Genomic DNA, 24,649 nt, shown 5'->3' on the forward strand with positions numbered 1-24,649 from the left:
CAAGGCACAAGAAAAACAAAATTTTTCACAAATAAATTGTTTTGGTAAGGATTGTCGCCACCCGCCGAAACGGACCTTGGCAATCGCGACGATGGTTGGACTCGTTTTAAAGTTTTGAAAAGTGGTGGATTGATAGAACGACTTATTCTCAAACTGAGACCTTGTCGAGCTACCAATTTTATTAAATGATTCACCAATCCATATTAATCCCAAGCGGGACCCTCTATGGATTAGTGGTTTTCGCAAAAATTAGGGTTCTTGGAGTCGCCACCAATATTTTACTCAAAACATTGGAAAAAGATTTAAGGCAATTGATTTTATAAATCAACTTTGGCCATTACAACCAGAGTTGGGTAAGGGAGTCGGTTACGTGTGGGGAAGGTGTTAGCACCCCCACAGCGCCCCATTAGGGTTCCCTATGACGGATTATTTATTAAATAATAGCGCAAAATTACTAAATTACCCCTATTTATTATAAGCGATTGTAAATTAAATATCTACATGATGATAAATTTAAATATGCAACAATCAGAAAGCGGTAAAAGAAGGGATTTTTAGAAAAGAAACCTCTTGAAGCGTGCTTTTTATATATCAATGAAGTCTAGGAGGCTTTTTGGCACTCCTTCCCTCTACAAGCTCGCTCGCTCCTTCCTAAAAATAATTTTTGACTATGGAAATCCAAAAGATTTCCCTTCGACTAAGTTCGAATCTCCAAGCTAAATGCTCGGAATTCCAGAACTTCGTCGGATCGACTCCCAGAGAGATTTCTAGGGTAGAACACTGCTCAAAAACCCCAGAATACTCAAGGAGGGAGTCAAAACTGTGTGGAAAAGTGTGGAATGACGTCCAAATGACGTCCTATTTATAGGGATGAGGCGCAGTACGGCCCCTGGGTTCAATACGGCCCGTATTGAGTTTTTGTACTTCAATACGGCCGTATTGAATTCAGTACGGCCGTATTGAAATACAGAAACTTCAATACGGCCGTATTGGTTTCAGTACGGCCGTTTTGTAGTACAAAATGTGCAGTACGGCCGTACTGAACTCCAAGGAGGCCGTATTGAGCTCCAAACCTCCCACTTTCTTATTTTTGGCTACTCTAAGACCTCTAAACCTACAGATAGTCATCCTATGGTCTTCTGGGAGTCCTTCTGGCTGACTTTCCTTTGATCTTTGAGAGTCTTCGAGTCTTATTTCCGACCCGGACAATTTTAGGGGTCTACAAAGATTAACTATAAGAGGGATTAATAATTTTTACCCGAAGAGGCTTGGTTATTAAGTGGCTCTTAGTAGCTCACCTCCCTCTAAGGTTCAATTTGTATACATAGTCCTCTAAGTACTTAGTCTAAACCTTTCAAAATTTCTTTTCAAAAATCTTTTCTTAAAGAAAAACTTTTGCCTATAATGGAAGATTTCTCTCCTCACCAAAGTGATAGTGATGCAAGTGCTTACAAATATTTTTCAAAGGTAGCACATGAATTAAAATCACTAAAACTTTGGAGAGAGCAAGAAGACAAAAAAAGATCAAAGAAAGAATTGAAAGAGAGGCTCAACTTGCAACCTTAGAGGAAGAAATTTGAATTTTAAAGCAAAAGGAAGAAAATTTACACATGAAGCACCGAAGTAGAAGTGGTAGTTCCCAATCCCATAGTTCAGCCTTAGGGGTTCCTTTTCAAGAAGAAATCCTAGCCTTAGGTGATCGTTACCAACCCCCTCCTAGAAGGTCTCATAGGACACCCAAAGTTAGGAAACCCAAAGTGGATTTCCCTTACATTCATGGGAAAGATGATGTTGAAGGGTACCTTGATTGGGAAATGAAGGTTGAACAAATCTATGCTTGCCATCAAGTAAGTGAAGAGAGAAAGGTGTCTCTTGCCACTTTGAGCTTTCAAAGCCACGCCATGTATTGGTTGACATCCCTTGTTAGGGATAGGCATCTCCATAATGATCCTCTAATTCAATATTGGAATGAATTGATGAGTGCATTAAGGAGGAGACACATACCCTCATACTATACTAGGGAGCTTATGAATAAGATTCAAAGGCTCCAACAAAGACACATGAGTGTTGAAGAGTATAGGCAAATCATGGAGCTATACATGATGAGGGCTGGGAATAAGGAAGAAGAAAATCTTACTATTCTTGAGTAGTCTCAACTTGGAAATAAGAGATAGAGTGGAGCTTTTACCATATAGAGATTTAAATGACTTATTTCAACTTTATATCAAGGGTGAAAAACAAATTTTGAGAAAAAATTTCAAGAAAGAAAGCTCTTACTCATCTCCTTATTACAAGAAAGATCACAAGAGGGAGGGAGAAACTTTTGAAAAGAAAACAATTTTTGATTCCTCCAAGAACTTAGACAAAAGTAAAGAAAAAGAAAAAGAAAAAGAAAAAGGAAAATACACCTCACACACTAGCACTAAGTCTAGTGAGATTAAATGTTTTAAATGTCTTGGGAGAGGCCACATTGCTTCTCAATACCCTAACAAAAAAGTTATGATTTTAAGGGGCCAAGACATTTATAGTAGTCAAGATGAGGCTACTACTTCTTCATCTTCAAGTGAGGATGAAAAAGAAACAAGTGAGGAAGAAAAATGTGAGGTCACATACCCTTATGATGGGGAACTTATAGTAAGAAAGCTCCTTAACAACCAACCTAGTGATACACATTCACAAAGGGAGAACATATTTCACACAAGGTGTAATATTTCAAACAAATCATGCTCTCTCATTGTGGATAGTGGCTCTTGGTGCAACTGTTGTAGCACTAGGATGGTTGACAAGTTAGGGTTAACTACCACACCCTATCCCAAACCTTATCAACTTCATTGGCTCAATAAAGATGGGGATATGGTAGTTAATCAACAAGTAGAGGTAGAGTTTTCTATTGGGAACTATAAAGATAAAGTTAAATGTGATATAGTTCCTATGGAGGCATGCCATATTTTGTTAGGAAGGCCATGGCAATTTGATAAAAAAAACAACTCATGATGGCCTTACTAACAAGATAACCTTTACACATAAGGGTAAAAAGTTTGTACTTCATCCTCTTTCACCATCTCAAGTGACTAAGGATCAAGTACAAATGAAGGCTAAACGTGACCAAGAAAAATAGTTTGAAAAAAATAAAGAAAGTAAAAAAAAACCCTAAAACTTAAAAATCAAGAGGATTCTAGAGAGCTTAGTGTTCCTTCTCTAGAGATAGTTCAACAAAAGGAGAATCTTTTTACTAAATCTTTGGCAAAAACATCTCTTTTGATTGAACCATCTTCGTATATCCTCATTTGTAGGAGAACACTCACATGCACTGTCACAAGTCATGTAGATACTTCTCTACCTCTTGATATTCAAAATCTTTTAGTTGAATTTGATGATGTATTCCCTAGTGAGGGACCTAATGGTCTTCCACCTTTTAGGGGTATAAAACATCAAATAGATTTTGTCCCAGGAGCTAGTCTTCCCAATAGACCAGCTTATAGGACAAATCTACAAGAAACTAAAGAGATAGAGAAGCAAGTACAAGGCTTGTTGGATAAGGGTTGAGTTCGAAAGAGCTTAAGCCCTTATGTTGTGCCTGTTTTATTGGTGCCAAAAAAAGATGGGAAATGGAGGATGTGTTGTGACTGTCGAACCACCACCAACATCACCATAAAATATAGGCACCCAATCCCTAGGCTTGATGACATGTTTGATGAATTACATGGTTCATCCATATTTTCCAAAATAGATCTTAAAAGTGGATATCACCAAATTCGTATTAAAGAAGGTGATGAGTAGAAAACTACTTTTAAGACTAAATTTTGATTATATGAATGGTTAGTAATGCCATTTAGGCTTACTAATGCACCAAGTATGATGGAGAAGACTAGGAGAAGTGAAGTAAGGCCTCCTCCTTGAATCCGCCAATGCTAGGATCTTCTTCAAAGGAGATTAGAAACTGTGATGAAGAACACTTGAAGACAATAGAAACTCGAATCTAGGTTTCCTAAGCTATGGAGGGAAGTATCCAAGCTCAAGAAGCAATGGATTACTCACTTCAAAGAGAAGAAGAAGATGAACTCCTAAGGTTTTGAGGTGAGTAATCTTGGTGGCTTTGAAGGGGAGAAACTCGGCCAAAGGCTCTCAAATTTCTATTCAATATTCAAAGTGAGTACAATAGATGAGAGGAGGGAAACATATAGCATCCGAATTTGAGGAGAACACTTGGCGCCACATGATTGGTCACATGTTGGCGCCAAGATTTGAATTCAAATTCAAATTTGAATTCAAACCTTGTGTCACATGCTCATGACCGGTCATGTAGAGCTAAATGAGAGATTAGGTTAAATTTAGAGTGAATTTAGGGTTGCATTTCGGTGTCACACTTGTGCAACCAAGGTGGTGCCAAAAGTGTGACCTAAATGCAACTTAAATTCATCCTAAATTTGACCTAATTTGTCCCAATTCAAATGAACTATTAAACCTCCTTAAACCCTAAACTAATGACCAAAATACAATGGTCTAATGAATACAATAAATAGGAAATATTACAAGGAAAATAATGAGCCCAATATTGGGTACCAAAAGCCCAAAGGCCCATGAAACCCAAAACTAGGCCCAACTAGCCTAAACCCTAATCTATGGTCAAAATACAAGACCAACATGAAAATAGATTCCTAAACTAAGAAAGTACAATTAAACATGGTGTATAATCAATTAAGCCCAAGTAAGAAGCACCCTACGCCCACCAAGCCCATTGGGCCCACTAAGCTCTGAAGCAGTCAAATCTTCAAGTAACCTCCTGGCCATAGCTCTAGTGGTTGGGCCTTTAGCCCATGCTCTTCCATCAAAGTACATTCATGAGGTTAATGAATCATGTTCTTCGGGATTGCATTGGTAGGTTTGTAGTTGTTTATTTTGATGACATTTTAATCTATAGCAAAAGCCTAAGTGACAATGTGGATCACTTAAGGCAAGTGTTACTTGTGCTTAGAGCCAATCACTTGTTTGCCAATGTAGAAAAGTGTACCTTTTGTGTGGATAATGTTATATTCTTGGGTTTTGTAGTGAGTAAAAATGGGGTTCATGTGGACCTTAAGAAAATCAAAGCCATCCAAGAATGGCCTATTCCTACTAATGTTAGTTAAGTTAGGAGCTTCCACGGATTGACAAGCTTTTATAGATGTTTTGTTCCTAACTTTTCTACATTAGCTTCACCCCTCAAGGAGTTGGTGAAGAAGGATGTGGTCTTTCTTTGGCAAGAAAAACATAATTTAGCCTTTCAAGAACTAAAGCAAAAGCTTACTCAAGCACCTGTTCTAGCTCTACCAGATTTCAACAAAACTTTTGAGCTAGAATGTGATGCTTCAGGAATTGGCATAGGAGCTGTGTTGTTACAAGGTGGTCATCCCATAGCTTATTTAAGTGAAAAACTTCATGGGGATGCCTTGAACTACCCAACCTATGACAAAGAGCTTTATGCTTTAGTTCGATCCCTTCAAACTTGGGAACATTATCTTGTGACCAAGGAATTTGTCATTCATAGTGATCATGAATCACTAAAATATTTGAGGGGGCAAGGTAAATTAAATAAAAGTCATGCAAAATGGGTTGAGTATTTAGAACAATTTCCTTATGTCATCAAATATAAGAATTTACCTTGATGAACTCCTTCCACCAAGGGATGACCAAGGCGTTCAATGGTGAAGAGGAGCTTCTTGACAAGGCCAAGATGCTGACCTTAGAGGGTGGATTTTCCTTTAAGGGTGGAGGAACAGGAAAGGTGGGCATGAGATGTTTATGGTGGGCGAATAGGAGAAATGGGTGGAGGTAGGTGTTTTGATGGCTCTAGGTTGGCTCTCTTCACCAAGTGGAGGTGAAGGCCACTCAAGGAACCCTAAACTCACTCAAGGGAGGAGATAGGAGAGGTAGGCCGTGTAGACCAAGTGACTAAGGAAAGGATTTAAGGAAAAATGCTCTCTCAAATTCATATAATCCAAAGTATTTACAAGGTGCATGGTTTAGGGTATTTATAGGGGAAGGAGCATCTAGGGTTGCATTTGGAAGTGTATGGCCGAAATTTGCATGCCAAATGCACTTCAAATGAAACCCAAATTAACCCTAGATGCTACTTGGTGGCCAAGGATGGAATTTTCGGGTTTGGCTAAGCTACAACTAGGTGCATGATAAGACCATGCAACCTAGGTGCCCTCCACTTGGACCTAAGCCTTTCCAAGTCCAAAAATAGATTAATGTTCACACAAAAAAATATGTCTAGGCCTATTTCTCACCCTAATAGAATACCCTAGTCCAAAAATAAAATCCTATAATCTAAGGCACCCCATAATACAAAAGTAAAATAGGAAATACAAGTGAAAATAAATCCTATGACTAAAATACCCCAAAATACAAGGGTAAAATGGGAAATACAAGTAAAATAAATCCTATGTCTAAGATACCCAAAATACAAGGGTAAAAATGGGAAAAATAAAGACAAGGGAAAAATAGGCATAAAAGATAAATTTTATGCTAACAAGGCTTAGCAGATTGAGCAATATCCTTTAATCACAAGAAGTATGTCTATAGGTTGTTATCTCTCTATCCTCTTCCAATCCCTTAGCCATGGACCTATTGATGGGTCCCACATGAAGCTCCAAGGATGGTCCTCCATCATCCTCTCTTTCTTGAGAAGGATTTGATCTCAAATCTTTATGCTCATCCATTCCATTGGTCCCTTCAAAAGATGTGAGACCACAAATAGGTAAATAAACTACTAAAACTTTTCTACTCAATCCTTAAGTACATGATTAGATGGATGAGAGTGCTAGGGGGAGTGGGGAGGCCCAAAAAGGCATCACCAAGCATGTATATAAGCAAATTTAGAAAAATTTAATGACCCCATGTAAGTCATTCATCAAATCATCTAGCTTAAGGATTGGGTGGCTATATTTATTGATGGCTTTCTAAAACTGGTGGACATCCTCCATTTCCATCTTTCTTTGGCACCAAAAGAATGAGGATGGCAAAAGGGTTAAGGTTCTCTTGAACCTATCCCTTCCTTATTTCCAAAGGAAAAACTCTTTTCTTTTCTTTTCTTTTTGTTTTTGTTTTTGTTTTTGCTTTTTTCCTCTTCATCTTTCTTGGCTTTCAATTTGAGTTGGTCCTCATTCACTTGAAAAGGTGATAGAGGACACCACACAAATTTCTTACCCAAGTGTTGGAAACTTATTTTATTCGTGAGGCCATCATGGATTGTTTTCTTGTCAAATTGACATGGCCTCCCAAACAAGACATGATTAACCTCCAATAGTACTATGTCACACAAAAATTCTTCTTGATATTTGCCAATGGAGATTGGTATGCTTGCTTGTTGGTTAACTACAATACCTCTTTCCTCATTGATCCATTGCATTTTGTAAGGTTTAGGATTGTCGCCACCGGCCCGAAACGGGCTTTCGGCATTCGCGAAGGATGATTAGACTCTTTTATTTGTTTAAAAAATGTGGATTGCTAGAAGGACTTATTCTCAAACTGAGACCTCGTCAAACGAGCAATTTTATTAAAAGGCTCACTAATCCATATTAATCCCAAGCGGGACCCTCCATGGATTAGTGGTTTTCATAAAAGGAGGGTTCGTGGAGTCGCCACCAATGTTTTACTCAAAACATTGGAAAAAGGGATAAGGCAATTGATTTAAAAATCAACTTTGGCCACTACAACCAGAGTTGGGTAAGGGAGTCGGTTACGCGTGGGGAAGGTGTTAGCACCCCACAGCGCCCCTTTCGGGTTCCCTATGACAGATTATTTTTAAAAGAACAGTATAAAATTACTAAATTACCCCTATTTATTCTAAACAATTATGAATTGACTATCTACATGATGATAGTTTAAATATGCACACAGAAAGCAGTAAAAGGAAGGATTGAAGGGAAACCTCTTGAAGCGTGCTTTTTTTATAAAAAATGAACTGGGAAGCGTTTTGGCGTTCCCTCGCTCTACAAGCCCGCTCCTCGCTCTCCTAGAACAAAATTTTAACTAAGGGAATCAAAAAGATTTCCCCTCGACTAGGTTCGATCCTCAAGCAAAATGGCTCGGGGCTCAAGAACTTCGTCGGATCAACTCTCCGAGTGATTTCTAGGGCAGAACACTGCTCAAAAACCCCAGAATACTCAAGGAGAGGGTTCAAACTATGTTCAAAAGTGTGGAATGACGTCCAATTGACGTCATATTTATAGGGAATAGGCGCAATACGGCCTACAGGGGCAATACGGCCGTATTGGAATTTTTGAACTTCAATACGGTCGTATTGAAGTTCAATACGGTCGTATTGAAGTTCAGAAATTTCAATACGCCCGTATTGAGTTCGCCGCGGTCGTATTGAAGTGTCAATACGGTCGTACTGACTTCAGTATGGCCGTATTGAAGCTTCAATACGGCCGTATTGAGTTCAGTACGGCCGTATTGGGCTTTTTCCCTCCACTTCTTTATTTTGAGCTATTCTAAGACCTCTGGACCTACAGAGAACCCTCCTAGGGCCTTCGAGGAGTCCTTCTGGCTGATTATCCTTCAGTCTTCGAGAGTCTTCAAGCTTTATTTCCGACCCGGACAATTTTAGGGGTCTACAGCTGCCCCCCCTTTACTTAGTCGGACGGCCTCTTGGTGTATCGGCTGACAAGTAAAGGAGTTGACCCAATTGTCCGGGTATTGTGCCGACCTTCTGACTTGTAGCGTCTTCCGGTGGGAAAATGTTGAGTAGCCTCTCCAGGTGGGTGCATACCTCGGCGCTTCTGACATCCTCGGTAGCTGAGTTTACCTTCTCCAAGGCCAACTTCACTCGACGCCCGAGCCGGAAGTTGGACATCAACGCGCCTCTGATGACGCTGATGGTTGAGTACCGCCTCTCCAGGCTTAACTTCACTCTTTGTTCGAGCCGGAAGTTAAGTACCCTTGTGACAACGGTAAGCAGTGTGAGTTTTGCCTCTCCAGGCCTTGCTTTGCTTGTTGCCCAAGCTGGAAGCTGTAAGTACCGTCTCTCTAGGCTTAGCTTCACTCTTTGTTCGAGCCGGAAGCTAAGTACCTTTATGATAACGGCGAGCAGTGAGTACCCCATTTCCAGAGATAGCTTCGCTCATTGCCCGAGCCGGAAGCTGCATACCTCCGTGTTTGTGACGACGGGGGTAGCGTGAATATCTCCTTTCCAGGGATTCGTGATGATTTTGTCTCCACAGTCCACGATGCTGCTTCGACGGTTGTTTTTTGATTTTGTGCCACTAAGGGCTGGATAACGCAGGGATCCGTCTAGGGGATGTGCAGTTACTCATATGTTCTTGTGTCCCAACTTTCCATTGCGTAGTTGGTTCCCACTAGGGAATTTCTGATTCCTTTGGGGTGCAGACACAAAGATGCTCTTTCTGATGTGAGCGGTGCCTTATGATTGGCTGACGTCCTTTCGACGTTGGTGGAGTATCCCGGTTCATCCTTATTCGGGTATCTCTTTTTGATTTTTGATTTTTGCTGCCTCTGTGTAGGCTGTTATCCGCTGGGGATTCTGGATGTTGATTTTGTCTCCACAGTCCACGATGCTGTTTCAACGATTGTTTTTGATTTTTGTGCCACTGAGGGCTGGATAACGCAGGGATCCGTCTAGGGGATGTGCAGTCATTCACAGGTTCCTGTGCCCCAACTTGCATTGCATTGTTGGTACCCTTGGGGAATTTCTGACTCCTTGGGGTATTGACACAGATGCTCTTTCTCTCTGAGTTTGAGCGATGCCTTATGTTTGGCTGACGTCCTTTCGACGTTGGTGGAGTATCCCGGTTATCCTTATTCGGGTGTCTCTTTTGGTTTTCTGATTTTGCTGCCTCTGTGTAGGCTGTTATCCACTGGGGGATTTTGTCGTTGATTTTGATTAGCCTCTTCTGTTAGGCATATCACCTTGATGTTCAATGATTGGCTAAAAAGCCAAATTCCGCTTGGGGAATTGTTATTGATCTTTTCGATTTTTTTTCTCTTCTTTTGAAAGAGTGCCTCTTGAATAGGCGAATTATCTTGATGTTTGATGATTGGCTGAATGCCGAATTCCTCTTGGGGAATGGTTATTGATCTTTTTGATTTTTTCTCTTTTTGAAGGGGTGCCTCTTGAGTAGGCGGCTGGGGATTTGAAGTTCAGTGTTCGGCTGAGTGCCAAATTCCGCTTGGGGAATGGTTATTGATGTTTTTTTGATTTTTCTCCTTTTGCAGGGATGCCTCTGAGTAGGCGATTGGGGAATGAGGGATCTTATGTATCCCAGAGTATTATTTAAGAAGCCTCTACAGGCTTAGCCTCACTCAGCGCTTTGAGTCGGAGAGCTATCTTCCACTGAGGAAGTTTTAAGTCCTTTGACTAGATATACTGCTTGGGTGATCGTGCTTCCATTGGGAATGTCGTCGATCTTGCTTTGATAGCTCTCGCTGGGGATTTTGAGTCCAAGAGCGTGAGTTGAGGTTTCTCTGGGGAATCGAGCCTTTCTAGGCTCAACTATTCTGAAGGAAGAGTATTGTTTCTGCGAGCCTCTCCAGGCTCAATTATTCTGAGGGAGTATTCTTTCTGCGAGCCTCTCCAGGCTCAATTATTCTGAAGGAGTATTATTTCTGCGAGCCTCTCCAGGCTCAATTATTCCGAAGGGAGTATTCTTTCTGCGAGCCTATCCAGGCTCGATTATTCTGAAGGGAGTATTCTTTCTGCGAGCCTCTCCAGGCTCGATTATTCTGAAAGGAGTATTCTTTCTGCGAGCCTCTCCAGGCTCAATTATTCTGAAGGAGTATTATTTCTGCGAGCCTCTCCAGGCTCAGTTATTTTGAGAGAGTATTATTTCGGCGAGCCTCTCCAGGCTCAATTATTCTGTACGAGTATTTTTTCGGCAAGCCTCTCCAGGCTCAGTTATTCTGTATGATTTGTTGGATTTTCTGTATTTTGCCCTTTTTTCGATTTTGGCTTTTTCTGTGTTTTTGCCTTTTTCGTTGATTTTGGCTTTTTCTGTATTTTGCCTTTTTTTGTCATTTTTTGGCTTTTTCTGTATTTTTGCCTTTTTTATGTTTTTGGCTTTTGCTGTACAGAAATGTCTCAGTTATTCTGAGAGAGTATTATTTCGGCGAGCCTCTCCAGGCTCAATTATTTTGAAAGAGTATTATTTCGGCGAGCCTCTCCAGGCTCAGTTATTTTGAGAGTATTCTTTCGGCAAGCCTCTCCAGGCTCAGTTATTTTGTATGACGCTGTTGATTTTCTGAATCTTTGCATTTTGTTTGCTGCTGTCATACACAAGCAATTTTCTATTTTTTCTATTTTTATGCAATTGCCTCATGATGAGGTCTTTGAATGTGCAATTAATGTGCGCGATGCACAAAATGCAAGTTTAACTATTTTATTTTGTTGTTTTTTAGAAAAAATGAATGGCTCCCCCTATCCTCTTCTTCTTGGAGGAATTTTGTCATCGACGTGAGGGAGGATTTCTGTTATTGCCGATACGGCCGTTATTCATTTCAGTATGCCCGTATTGTATTGAAAATTTGTTCATAACCCTAATTTTGGTACGGGCGTACTGAACATGATACGGGCGTATTGTTTTTCTGAAGTTTATATTTTTTATTATTTTTTTTTTTTTTTTTTTTTTTTTTTTTTTAGATAAACAGAGAATAAGTGATCTTCTAGTACACCTATCATCTGTATGCATGTATGCAAATGAGATGCACCTAATTCTATTTGATTCAGTTTTTCAAAAGAATTAATCGATGCGTTCTTTGTTTGGATCTTGCCATTCCTCCAGACAGACTGTGCTTTGCCGATTTCTGTAACCGAGGAACGATGCGTATTTGATTTTTGGTGTTATCAACCAAATGATTCTCCCTTCCTTTAGAAGATGTGTCAACCCTCCTATTGACCACTATATCTCCATGTTTCCACTAGATTATTCAAAAATCGTTGGGGACAAGAGAGAAAAGAAGGAAAAGGTATATTTTTTCAAAAGTTTGTGTTTTAGAGGGGATTGTTTTATTTTTGAAAAATGGATTTTGTAAGAATGGCTGGCCAATGGCAGGCTTATTGTGTTTAGGTTTGTTCGATTAAACATTTATGAAGTTAAGCACATCTTCGTTATTAATGATTGTGCTTTGACAACTTGGATAGCTTTTCTTGAGCCCCTTGTTGAATTCGATTGATGGTACCATCATGGATTTATTATTATTCTTTTTCTTTTTGATGACCCTTACTTTTGCCTAAAACACCCATTTGTGATGTCTTAGCGGGCTTTTGTTTTTATTCATTATTTTGTAACCCTAATTTTTGCCTAGGTCACCCTTTTGTGGGATTCCTAGCGGGTCTTTTGGTCTTATTTTGTAACCCTAACTTTTGCCTAGGTCACCCTTTTGTGGGATTCCTAGCGGGTCTTTTGGTCTTTAGGATTTCTTTATCCATGATGGCACTTATTGAGGCCAAGAAAAGGTGCTCCAAGTTGACACACACACTTCCACATAAAAATGATGTGGGTTTATTATTATTAAGATGATTTTAACCTCATTCATGTTTATTCAAACAGGGTTAAAATAATGTGGTCTAGAATTTTATTGCAAGCGAGAAAAGAAGCAATAAAGAATTAATGAAGAATGATTTTATTATAATCATAATGGAAACATGTGCCCTATCGAGGCTCGGGGGTCGGGCTGTCCCCGAGGAGTAATCTCTAATAGTCATCGGGTTTACACATCCCTATCGGAAGGAGGAGAACACTTGATGACGACGACCGGCCTTGACGCTTGTGAACCGGCCTTCCTAAAGATCTGGCTTAAAGAACGTCGAGAAGGATCTTGATTCCTCTTCGTTCTTTGATCTTTGTTAGGGTTGTATCCTAACCCTTGTTTCCCCGGATTATCCTTGATAATGGGTAGCTCCGGGATTCCTTGGGAGTCCTTGCCTAATCCTTGTCCCGGCAAGTATCCGTTCTTGGTGAGCATGGAGGCTACCTTCTTCATTTCTCGGGGAAACATTTCGACATCGGCGATTTCCAATGCTTGGAAGGCGGTTTCTAAAGCTTCCTCCGCTGCATCCACGTAAGATATGGTGGATGGTTTGCTGATGAGTATGTCATCTTCAGCTTGCACGGTCACCAGTTTGTCACTCACGATGAACTTGACTTTCTGGTGGAGCGTAGAGGGTACAGCTTTCGCATCATGAATCCAAGGTCGGCCGAGGAGACAGCTGTATGCGGGAGTGATGTCCATCACTTGAAATTCGACATTGAAGATAGTGGGTCCAATTTGGATTGGAAGATTGATCTCTCCCACCACTTCTCTTTTAGATCCATCGAAAGCTCGAACGATCATGTTGCTTGGGCGCATTTGGACTCCCTTGATTGCCATCTGATCGAATGTTCTTTTTGGCATCATGTTCAAGGAAGATCCATTATCTACCAAGACTTTTAGCGATGTGATACTCCTTGCACTTTATAGAGATGTGCAAGGGCTTGTTGTGGTTTGATCCCTCGGCGGGGATTTCTTCATCGATGAAGGTGAGGTGATCATTAGCCTTGATGTGACTAACAATCCCCTCAAACTCGTCTTGGGAGATAGTGTGCGACACGTATGCCTCGTTCAAGACTTTCAACAGAGCTTGCCGATGCGGTTCGGAGCATAGGATCAACGACAACAGAGTAATCTTTGCTGGCGTCTTATGAAGTTGATCCTCGATGGAGTACTCGCTCTATCGGATATACTTTAACAGCTCGTCTGCCTCCTCCTCAGATTCTTTTTCCTCGGTTTTCTTTTCTTCTTTTTCTTTATTCTTGGGGGCTTTATCATGAAGATCTTCGGGAGTGTAGATCCTGCCACTCCTAGTCATGCCCCCAAGTCCAGCGATGTTGGAGATATCGCTGTCGGCAGAAGAGTGGATGTCGTATATCCATGGCACAGCCTTATTTGTTTTGTAGGGGAAAGGCCTTGGAACTGTGATCCTTAATGGTGTCGGACCTTCCCCTTTGTTTGTCTTGATTACCAACAACGGAGTTGACGTGTGCTCGCTTGGCGCGGTTGTTGGCTTACACTTGATAACGAACGGCGTGTGATCCATGCATCGATTATTTCTTTCTTTTTATTAATGTTTATTAATGGATTACTAGGAGAGATGTATGAATGACTCCTAGATCTCTCCATGATCTATATGCATGATATGAGATGATGAGGTTGAATATGCATGCATAGTGTTTATTCAACTAAGCATTATCATGTTTTTAGGATGTCCCTAAGATGATGCATGATATTGCTTGGTTTGGATAAATAACCCTTTTTTCCTTTTTTTGGGTATTTTGTTTTTTGTATTTTTTTTTGGGTGAAAAGGGAAACTACCTACATGAATGTGATGAAGGTAGATGTTAACACCATGCAATGGAAGATTCTTATTCCTATTTATTTTTATTTTAAAAGAATAGGAATGTTGTATGTTTAAAGAAATGCAATGTATGCTCAAACAATTTCACATAAACAATGCACAAACAATTCACTCATCCACGAACAGTCACGAGCGAATCACGAGGTAGGGGTATCCTGCAGAAAGGTGCATATTCAAGGTAGGTTCTAACTGTTCTCACCAGTCCAAGGCCCCCAAGGTGCCCCCATTATAGGGACCCAATTCCTCTCATCGTAGGTCGATGGAAAGCTCCAACGCACCGTCGGACTCAAGTTCATGGTTATCACCTTGAGTGATGCTTTCCGACAACGGTCTACGGGCACCTATAGACCCATTCGACAACCGGCCGTACTAACATCCACTCCCTATGGTTAATCACTCATGCCCCCGGGTATAGAGGGAACTGTTGTGTGCAAAGGTTTGTGTACAGTTTGTATTTCAAACAATTGCGGAAATTTAAACATACAACAGTTATTAAAGCCATATAGATAAAACATATTATCATACAAGTGAGGGGTAATAAAGTAATTTTAACTATTATTTGTTAAAAATAATCTGTCACTAAATGGGACTGACTCACGACGAAATTCCCCAGTGGAGTCGCCATCTGTCGCCACCGGCCCGAAACGGGCTTTCGGCATTCGCGAAGGATGATTAGACTCTTTTATTTGTTTAAAAAATGTGGATTGCTAGAAGGACTTATTCTCAAACTGAGACCTCGTCAAACGAGCAATTTTATTAAAAGGCTCACTAATCCATATTAATCCCAAGCGGGACCCTCCATGGATTAGTGGTTTTCATAAAAGGAGGGTTCGTGGAGTCGCCACCAATGTTTTACTCAAAACATTGGAAAAAGGGATAAGGCAATTGATTTAAAAATCAACTTTGGCCACTACAACCAGAGTTGGGTAAGGGAGTCGGTTACGCGTGGGGAAGGTGTTAGCACCCCACAGCGCCCCTTTCGGGTTCCCTATGACAGATTATTTTTAAAAGAACAGTATAAAATTACTAAATTACCCCTATTTATTCTAAACAATTATGAATTGACTATCTACATGATGATAGTTTAAATATGCACACAGAAAGCAGTAAAAGGAAGGATTGAAGGGAAACCTCTTGAAGCGTGCTTTTTTTATAAAAAATGAACTGGGAAGCGTTTTGGCGTTCCCTCGCTCTACAAGCCCGCTCCTCGCTCTCCTAGAACAAAATTTTAACTAAGGGAATCAAAAAGATTTCCCCTCGACTAGGTTCGATCCTCAAGCAAAATGGCTCGGGGCTCAAGAACTTCGTCGGATCAACTCTCCGAGTGATTTCTAGGGCAGAACACTGCTCAAAAACCCCAGAATACTCAAGGAGAGGGTTCAAACTATGTTCAAAAGTGTGGAATGACGTCCAATTGACGTCATATTTATAGGGAATAGGCGCAATACGGCCTACAGGGGCAATACGGCCGTATTGGAATTTTTGAACTTCAATACGGTCGTATTGAAGTTCAATACGGTCGTATTGAAGTTCAGAAATTTCAATACGCCCGTATTGAGTTCGTCGCGGTCGTATTGAAGTGTCAATACGGTCGTACTGACTTCAGTATGGCCGTATTGAAGCTTCAATACGGCCGTATTGAGTTCAGTACGGCCGTATTGGGCTTTTTCCCTCCACTTCTTTATTTTGAGCTATTCTAAGACCTCTGGACCTACAGAGAACCCTCCTAGGGCCTTCGAGGAGTCCTTCTGGCTGATTATCCTTCAGTCTTCGAGAGTCTTCAAGCTTTATTTCCGACCCGGACAATTTTAGGGGTCTACAAGGATGAGCTTTTGTAGTCAAGGCTAGCTTATCAACCAATTTAGTACTACAACAATTAGAAGTAGACCCACTATCTACAATGAGAGAACAAGTGTTTTCTAGAACCTTGCATTTAGCTTGAAACAAGTTCTTTCTTTGAGATTGGTCAATTTCGCTAGATTGATTGCTAAGGAGCCTTCTAACCAATAATAAGTCTCCTTCACAAGGTAAGATTTCTTCTTCAGAATCTATGGCTTCATCTTCACTACTAGAGGAAGATGAAGTAGCTTCATCAAGGCTACTATAGTGGTCTTGGGCTTTTAAAACCATAGTTTTCTTTGTAGGACATTGAGAAGCAATATGTCCTCTTCCAAGACACTTAAAGCACTTAATTTCACTTGACTTAGAATCTTTGGAAGGTTCTTTGAAAGATGATTTTTCTTTTTCTTCTTTGGGATAAGGTTGGGAAGAGTGGCCCTTCTTCTTAAAATTCTTGGAATAAGAGAGAGTGGAGTCTTTTCTAAAAGATTTTCTCATAAGTTGATGTTTCACTCTAGAACAAAGTTGAACAAGCTCATTCAAATCTCTATATGGAAGGAGTTCAACTTTGTCTTTTATTTCAAGGTTATGACCACTTTGAAACCTTGAGATGGTGGTCCTCTCTTCTTCCCTTATCCTAGCCCTCATCATTAGCAACTCCATAGATTGCCTTTATTCTTCCACACTAGCTGACCCTTGTTTCAACCTTTGTAGCTTATCCATAAGCTCTCGGTCATAGTATGGAGGAATATGTCTCCTTCTCAAGGCATTACAGAGCTCATTCCAATATTGGATTGGGGGCTCTTGATTAATTCTCCTTTCTTTTCCTAAAGAGGTCCACCAATACATGGCATGCCCTTGGAAGCTAAGGGTTGCCAAAGAAACCTTCCTTTCTTCACTCACTCCATGGAAAGAGAACAATTGCTCCACTTTCATTTCCCAAACCAATTATGTTTCAACATTATCTTTGCCATGAAATGAAGAAAGAGTGATGTTGGGTTCCTTATTGGAAGACTCCCTATGTCTATGTGCCCTTGGGGGTCTTTGATAGTAATCATCATTGTGATGACTACTATAAAAGATCTCACTTGGAGGTTGGGTGTGATGTCCTTCCTCCTCATGAATACTTGAAGGTATTCTAACCCCCTTGCCCTTTGAGGACTTAGGTTGGGGAAATCTAGGGTTTGACCCACTAGTTTCCCCTCCCACAACTAGTCTAGCAAGTAGTTGTCTTATTTCCTCATTATTTCTAGCATTTTCCATTTCTCTTTTCTTAAGCTCATCCTCTTTTTTTTATATTTTCTTCCTCTTTTTTTCTCAAGTATTATTTTAATTGCCTAAGTTCATCCCTAACACTAGACCTAGTACTACAAGAATTATGACTATGTACACTAGAATGATCACTCATCTTTGATCAAAAAGGTTTTCACAAATATGTTTCAAAAAGGTTGGCAAAAAGGTTTTCACAAAGAGTGAGTGATGAAAAGATTTTCACAAAAAAATTTTAAGGTGTAAGATTGGTGTAAAAAGGCTTAAGTGCACAAAGTGAACTATCAAGGGAGGTGAACTACTAAGAATCACTTAAAAACTAAGCCTTTTCAAGTAGAAATCACTAAGCCCTTTTGACACTTTTCTTACAAAACAATTTTGCACAAGAATTATGTGTGTCTTGTAGCCTTCTAAAATGAAACAAGTAAGAATAAAGAGCCTAAGCAAATATACTACTAAAGCTATAAAAACATGCAAAGAGAAACAACTTAAAGCATATGCTAGTCGGATTCCCTAGGGTGGGTGCTTGAAGTGACCTTGGTGGTATTCAAGCCACTCCCACAAGCACTACTTCGAGTTACCCTAAAATGAAGAGGTTTAAAATGACCAATTACAACCCAAAAATAATGAAAATCAAGGCCCAAAGTATAAGAGGCCAAAAATTAAGCAAGAAAGAACAAGTAAGAAAGAAAGAAAATTAAAAGTATTCAACTCCTCCAATTTGGCTCCCCTTCACAAGGAACAAACTAGGTTAGTCCTCTCCTTTGGTGTCTCACTCTTTGAGATATGGTATTCTTCTCCAAAGCACTTGGGACTCCACGAATTTAATCTCCACTCAATCCCCCAAAGAAATTTTGTGAAGGGTTTCTTGGAGGTAGTACTTCACCTACACCCAAAGATAACAAACCAACCAAGAACAAGAAGGAAGCCAAAGGAATAAAACTGAAAATGCTCAATTAAAAGGCTAAACTCAAAGAGATATTAATGAGACAAACATAAGAATTCCAAAGAAGGCAAGCAAAAAATTAAGACACATTAAAAAGGCTAGCACACAAAGGAAAAGTCCTAGAATGGCACTAGAATGGAGTTAAAACTTCAATGGTTTGCACTTGTGAATTTTTAAGTCCTTTTTGGTAGAGGTCCAGCCACGGTTTTGTGTCTCAAAAGGGTCCAATAAGGTCCAAAAATTCAGTCCAAGTCCAACTCCAATGTGCAAGGGTAATTAGGTCAAATGTCCACAAGTCTAGCAACAAATCCTTTTGTTTTCTTTTATTTTCTTTTGGCCTTTTTGGTCACGTTTTTTTTCAATATTTTTGTCCAGATTTTGTTTCTATTTTTATTTTAAATTTTGCTTGGTTTTTACACTTGTGGGTGATTAAAAATGCAGCACATAAAGGAGTTAAATTTACAGAGACAACTGGAAACACATGAGTGGGTGATGAGGCATATTGTGAGTGGAGTGTGTCTTGTACTAATTCTTTCTTTTTGTGCAGATTTTTTGTCAAATATTCCAGCACTCACACACAAATTTTAACCACTCACACATGTGCACAAAGGAAAAAGGAATAATCATGTAATGATGTGCATGCAAAGGTGGCCAATCATGTATGTGTAGGAGGAAAATAACACATAGATTTCAATACAAATTTGGAGCATGCCAAGGACTAATCAACATGCATGAATGACTTCTAAATGGTGCAGTAATTTTTCAGCCACCTCATGGAAAAGCATATACATTAAATATTTTCATTTTTCTCATACATCAAATGGGTGCATCATATATATAGATTTTTGTCTTTATGAGATGGGTGAAAGAAACACAATTTTGAAAAAAATTAAAAGCTAAAAAGATCAAAAAGAGATACAAGACATGTTCTTGATGTTCATAATATATTTTTCCAGCACTCAAGAGTAAAAGCAAAAATGGCACACAACAACCTAAGATTTAAGAAAAACCCTAAAGCACAAAAGAAGGCTCATGAACAAGTAATGAACCATGGAGCAACATAAGAAGACATTTCTAATAAGGTTTTCATGGATGACAATGAGACTCAAGAAGACGCAAATGATGACTCAAAAAAGATAAAGACTCAAAGAAATGAAGAGGAAGCTAGTTACCCTTGAAGATAACCAAAGCTCATGATACCAAATGATGGACTCCTTCCACCAAGGGATGACCAAGAAGTTCAATGGTGAAGAGGAGCTCCTTGACAAGGCCAAGATGATGACCTTAGAGGGTGGATTTTCCTTCAAGGGTGGAGGAATAAGAAAGGTGGGCGTGAGATGTTTATGGTGGGCGAATAGGAGAAATGGGTGAAGGTAGGTGTTTTGATGGCTCTAGGTTGGCTCTCTTCACCAAGTGGAGGTGAAGGCCACTCAAGGAACCCTAAACTCACTCAAGGGAAGAGATAGGAGAGGTAGGCCGTGTAGACCAAGTGACTAAGGAAAGGATTTGAGGCAAAATGCTCTCTCAAATTCATATAATCCAAAGTACTTACAAGGTGCATGGTTTAGGGTATTTATAGGGGATGAAGCATCTAGGGTTGCATTTGGAAGTGTATGGCCGAAATTTGCATGCCAAATGCACTTCAAATGAAACCCAAATTAACCCTAGATGCTACTTGGTGGCCAAGGATGGAATCTTCGGGTTTGACTAAACTACAACTAGGTGCATGATAAGACCAGGTATCCTAGGTGCCCTCCACTTGAGCCTAAGCCTTTCCAAGTCCAAAAATAGATCAATGTTCACAAAAAAGATATGTCTAGGCCTATTTCTCACCCTAATAGAATACCCTAGTCCAAAAACAAAATCCTATAATCTAAGGCACCCCATAATACAAGAGTAAAATAGGAAATACAAGTGAAAATAAATCCTATGACTAAAATACCCCAAAATACAAGGGTAAAATGGGAAATACAAGTAAAATAAATCATGTCTAAGATACCCAAAATACAAGGGTAAAAATGGGAAAAATAAAGACAAGGAAAAAATAGGCATAAAAGATAAATTCTATGCTAACAAGGCTTAGGAGATTGATCAATATCCTTTAACCACAAGAAGTATGTCTGTAGGTTGTTATCTCTCTATCCTCTTCCAATCCCCTAGCCATGGACCTATTGATGGGTCCCACATGAAGCTCCAAGGATGGTCCTCCATCAGCCTCTACAAATGTAGTGGTTGATGCCTTATCAAGAAGGCATGTTTTATTGAACACCCTTGGTTCTTAAATTCTAAGGTTTGATGACATCAAGGAATTGTATGAGAAAGATCCTGATTTTGCTAACTTTTATCTTTTATGTATTTTAAAGCCTTACCAAGGTTACTATATTTTTGAGGGGTTTCTTTTTAAAGAAAATAAACTTTCTATACCCCAAGGATCTATTAGGAAACTTTTGGTACAGGTGAGTCATGAGGGTGGACTCATGGGGCATCTTGGAATTGAGAAAACTCTTTTACTTTTAAAAGAGAAATTCTTTTGGCCTCATATGAAAAATGATGTCCAAAGGTTTTTTTCTAGATGTATAGCTTGTCTTCAAGCTAAGTCTACAACTAAACCTCATGGATTATACACCTCCTTGCCTATATCCAATGCTCCTTGGGTTGACATATCCATGGACTTTGTCCTTGGATTGCCTCGAACCCAAAGAGGAAAGGATTCCATCTTTGTGGTAGTAGATCATTTTAGCAAGATGACACACTTTATTCCATGCCACAAAGTGGATGATGCAAGTAACATTGCTAAGTTATTTTTCCAAGAGGTAGTAAGGTTACATGGGTTGCCTAAGACTATAGTATCTGATCGAGATGTTAAGTTCCTTAGCCATTTTTGGAAAACCCTTTGGTCTAGTCTAGGAACTAAACTCCTATTTTCTACTACACGTCACCCTCAAACTGATGGGCAAACTGAAGTAGTTAATAGGTCTCTTGGAACTATGTTGAGGGCAATCCTCAAAGGTAATAAAAAGTCATGGGATGACTACCTACCCCATGTGGAGTTTGCCTACAATAGAGTAGTGCACAAAACAACTAAAATGTCTCCTTTTGATATTGTATATGGTTTCAATCCTCTCACACCTTTAGATTTGTTACCTCTCCCAGATGTTTTTATTCACAAGGAAGGATCATCTAGGGCTGAATTTGTTAAGAAATTACATGAGAAGGTTCGAGATCATATGCAATCCCAAACAGAAAAATATACAAAATACAATAATGAAGGCCAAAAAGAGGTTGTCTTCAATGAAGGAGATTGGGTTTGGCTTCACCTCAGGAAGGATAAATTTCCTTCCATAAGAAAGTCCAAACTTAGTCCTAGAGGGGATGGTCCCTTTCAAGTTCTTAAAAAGATCAATAACAATGCCTATGTCCTAGATCTTCCCTCAGAGTATGGAGTTAGCCCTAGTTTTAATATCTCTGATTTATCTCTTTTTACAGGGGTTGATGAGCAAGACGAAGATTCTTTGGATTTGAGGTCAAATCTTCTTCAAGAGGGAGGGGGTGATGGAGGCCCATGGGCCAAAGGCCCAACTACTAGGGCCATGACCAAGAGGATGCATGAAGAATGGTCCAGTGCTAAAGAAAAGCCCATAGTTCTTTTTAGTTGGTGATGTTGTGTATTTTACTCGTATTTTAGCACTTTAATTCACAAGAATTCATAGCATAATCATGCATATCTTTCATGTTTTTAATAAATTTTTATATCATTTTCCTATTTTATGCTTTTCTTGGTATGTGTTGTGTTTTCTCTAAGCAGGATCAAGATTTAAGAATTAAAGAGGAAATGCTGAGCTACAGGGAAAATCACGGCCGTGATTCTAAATCACGCCCGTGATTCACCAGAGAAAATCACGGTCGTGATTCCCAATCACACCCGTGAACGCCACTGACCCTTCATAGATGTGCTCCAGAGAAGATCACGGTCGTGATTCTCAGTCACGGCCGTGATTCACTTCGCGTCCCAGCTGTTTAAGTTTTATGTTTTTATTTTTATTTTATCTTTGTAATTTTTATCTTGGTAGTTTTACCTTTTTACCCTTTTAGGTTATAAATTAGATTAGGTTAGCCTAGAACGGGGTTGGTTCGAGAGACAGTTTTCTAGTTTTTGACACTTGGAGAAGGTTGGGCGCCTGTGCCATCGACTCTAAGGTTTACTTTTCTTTTATTCTTTTCTTCTTGGAGAACTACTATGAACTCCTGTGAGTAGTTTCCCTTTTTCTGGGATCAGGGCTTAGCCTCTGAGAACCTCTTTATTAATGCACTATTCAGTTTCTTAATTTTATTCCAATTCTTGATCTGTTCTTTTATATTTTATATATGAACTTTAATATTATTGTTTTCATAATAACATTAATTAAGGATGAACTGAGAGGAGAACTTGATTATAATTATGATAAACAATTAATCTTAATTTTCATAATCATAGATAATTAGGGATGAACTGAGAGGAGAACCTAATTATCGGAACCTAAAGGAATAGACTTGAGTGTTAAATCACGAGAGTAGATTTAAGCTTTCGAGGAGCAATAGATTAACAAAGATCTTAACGGGTTTAATTGAACGTAATTACCACGAGAGTAGGAATTAATTTTAATTAAACACGTCCTCGTAGCCTGAGAAGGTGCAAGGATTAAATTAGGTTAAGACTACCTTCAAGATGGAATAGAATTAATTAATGAAAATAATAATTCAATAATGTTGGAACTCTTTGTGCGAACCCTAGATTCCCGGAAATCTCCTTATCTTATCTTAAAGTTTTATCTTATTCATTAATTGCATTACTATCTCTTTTACCATCAAATCTGATCTTATCATCTCAAAACAGAAATTCCATCTGTTTTAAAATTCAAATTAAAATACTAGTAATTCTAGGTCAAACACGTAGTCCCTGTGATTCGATATTTATTACTTGACGACAACCGTACACTTGCGGTTTTCCATACAACAAGTTTTTGGCGCCGTTGCCGGGGACTACGTCTCTTGATTTAAATTACAATTATTTTAATTCGAATTAAAAAAAAAAATTTAAATAAATAAATAATTTTTTTTAGTGTTTACTTCTCCAATTCAGATTTCACGGGCCACTTTCTTCTTCTTTTTTTTTGCAGTGCTTTAGGGTTAATGCAAAAGAGATCTCTACGTCTTGGGAAACCAACACCACTTGATCCTGAGATTGAAAGAACTCTCCTGAGAAGGAAAAGAAACCTTTCTAGAGAATTTGCCATGGCTGCACAATGAGATAATTTACCGCTTCGGGATTACTCTGCACCCATAGCTCTTGGGATACCTGGAGGGGAGATGCAAACTGGAGCTACTGTACCAGCTTCTCTGGTGAATATGCTCAAACAGAACACCTTTGGAGGACTACCATCAGAAGATCCTAATGACCACTTAGAGGGGTTCTTGGAAATCTGTGAGACCCAGCAATTTGATGATGAAGTTTCTGATGGAATGCGACTCCGCTTATTCTCACTCACCTTGAGAGATAAGGCAAAGGTGTGGTTAAGAACAGTGCCTAGAGAAAAGATAGCAACTTGGGAATTATGTGAAAGAGCTTTTCTAGAGAAATTCTTTCCTCCTTCTAAAACTAAAGAATTGAGGAAGAAAATCACTAATTTCCAACAAGGCACTGGAGAGACTATTTATGAAGCATGGGAGCGGTTCAAGGGATATCTTCAAGCATGCCCACAACATGGCTTCAACCGTTGGCTTACCATCCAATTTTTCTTTGAAGGATTGGACCAACAAAGCACCATGATATTAGACTCAGCAGCTGGAGGATCTTTCATGGGGAAACCTATTAATGACTGCATGATTATTTTGGAAAATGTAGCCTCAAATCACAGCCAATACAGTGAAAGAGAAGTCACAGCAAGGAAAGGAACTCCGGGGCGATATGAAGTGAACAATATTGAGTTACTCTTAGCAAAATTTGATACTCTTAATCAAAGGTTAGACAAGATGGAAAAAGCTAAGGTTAATTCAGTGGCTACAAATCAAGTATGTGACCTTTGTAGGGAACAAGGGCACACTGCAGTAGATTGTACCTCAATTTTTACTGGAGAAGAAGAAGATACTACTGAACAAGTGGCAGCTTCTCATAATTTCTATGACACTCCTCGAAGAGAGAAGAGTAATCCATATTCCAACAC

General features: G+C 39.4%; 1 non-coding gene across 1 annotated transcript; it reads right to left on the reverse strand.

The window, feature by feature from the left end:
* Positions 1-24,089: 24,089 nt before the first annotated feature.
* LOC145956666 (small nucleolar RNA R71) lies at positions 24,090-24,196 on the reverse strand. Its single transcript, XR_014432904.1, has one exon. It is a non-coding gene; the product is annotated as a small nucleolar RNA R71 (small nucleolar RNA).
* Positions 24,197-24,649: the final 453 nt, after the last annotated feature.

The sequence above is a fragment of the Cajanus cajan genome, chromosome 3 (genome assembly GCF_000230855.2).
Source record: "Cajanus cajan strain Asha chromosome 3, NIPB_CcT2T_4, whole genome shotgun sequence".
In the NCBI taxonomy this organism is placed as follows: Eukaryota; Viridiplantae; Streptophyta; class Magnoliopsida; order Fabales; family Fabaceae; genus Cajanus; species Cajanus cajan.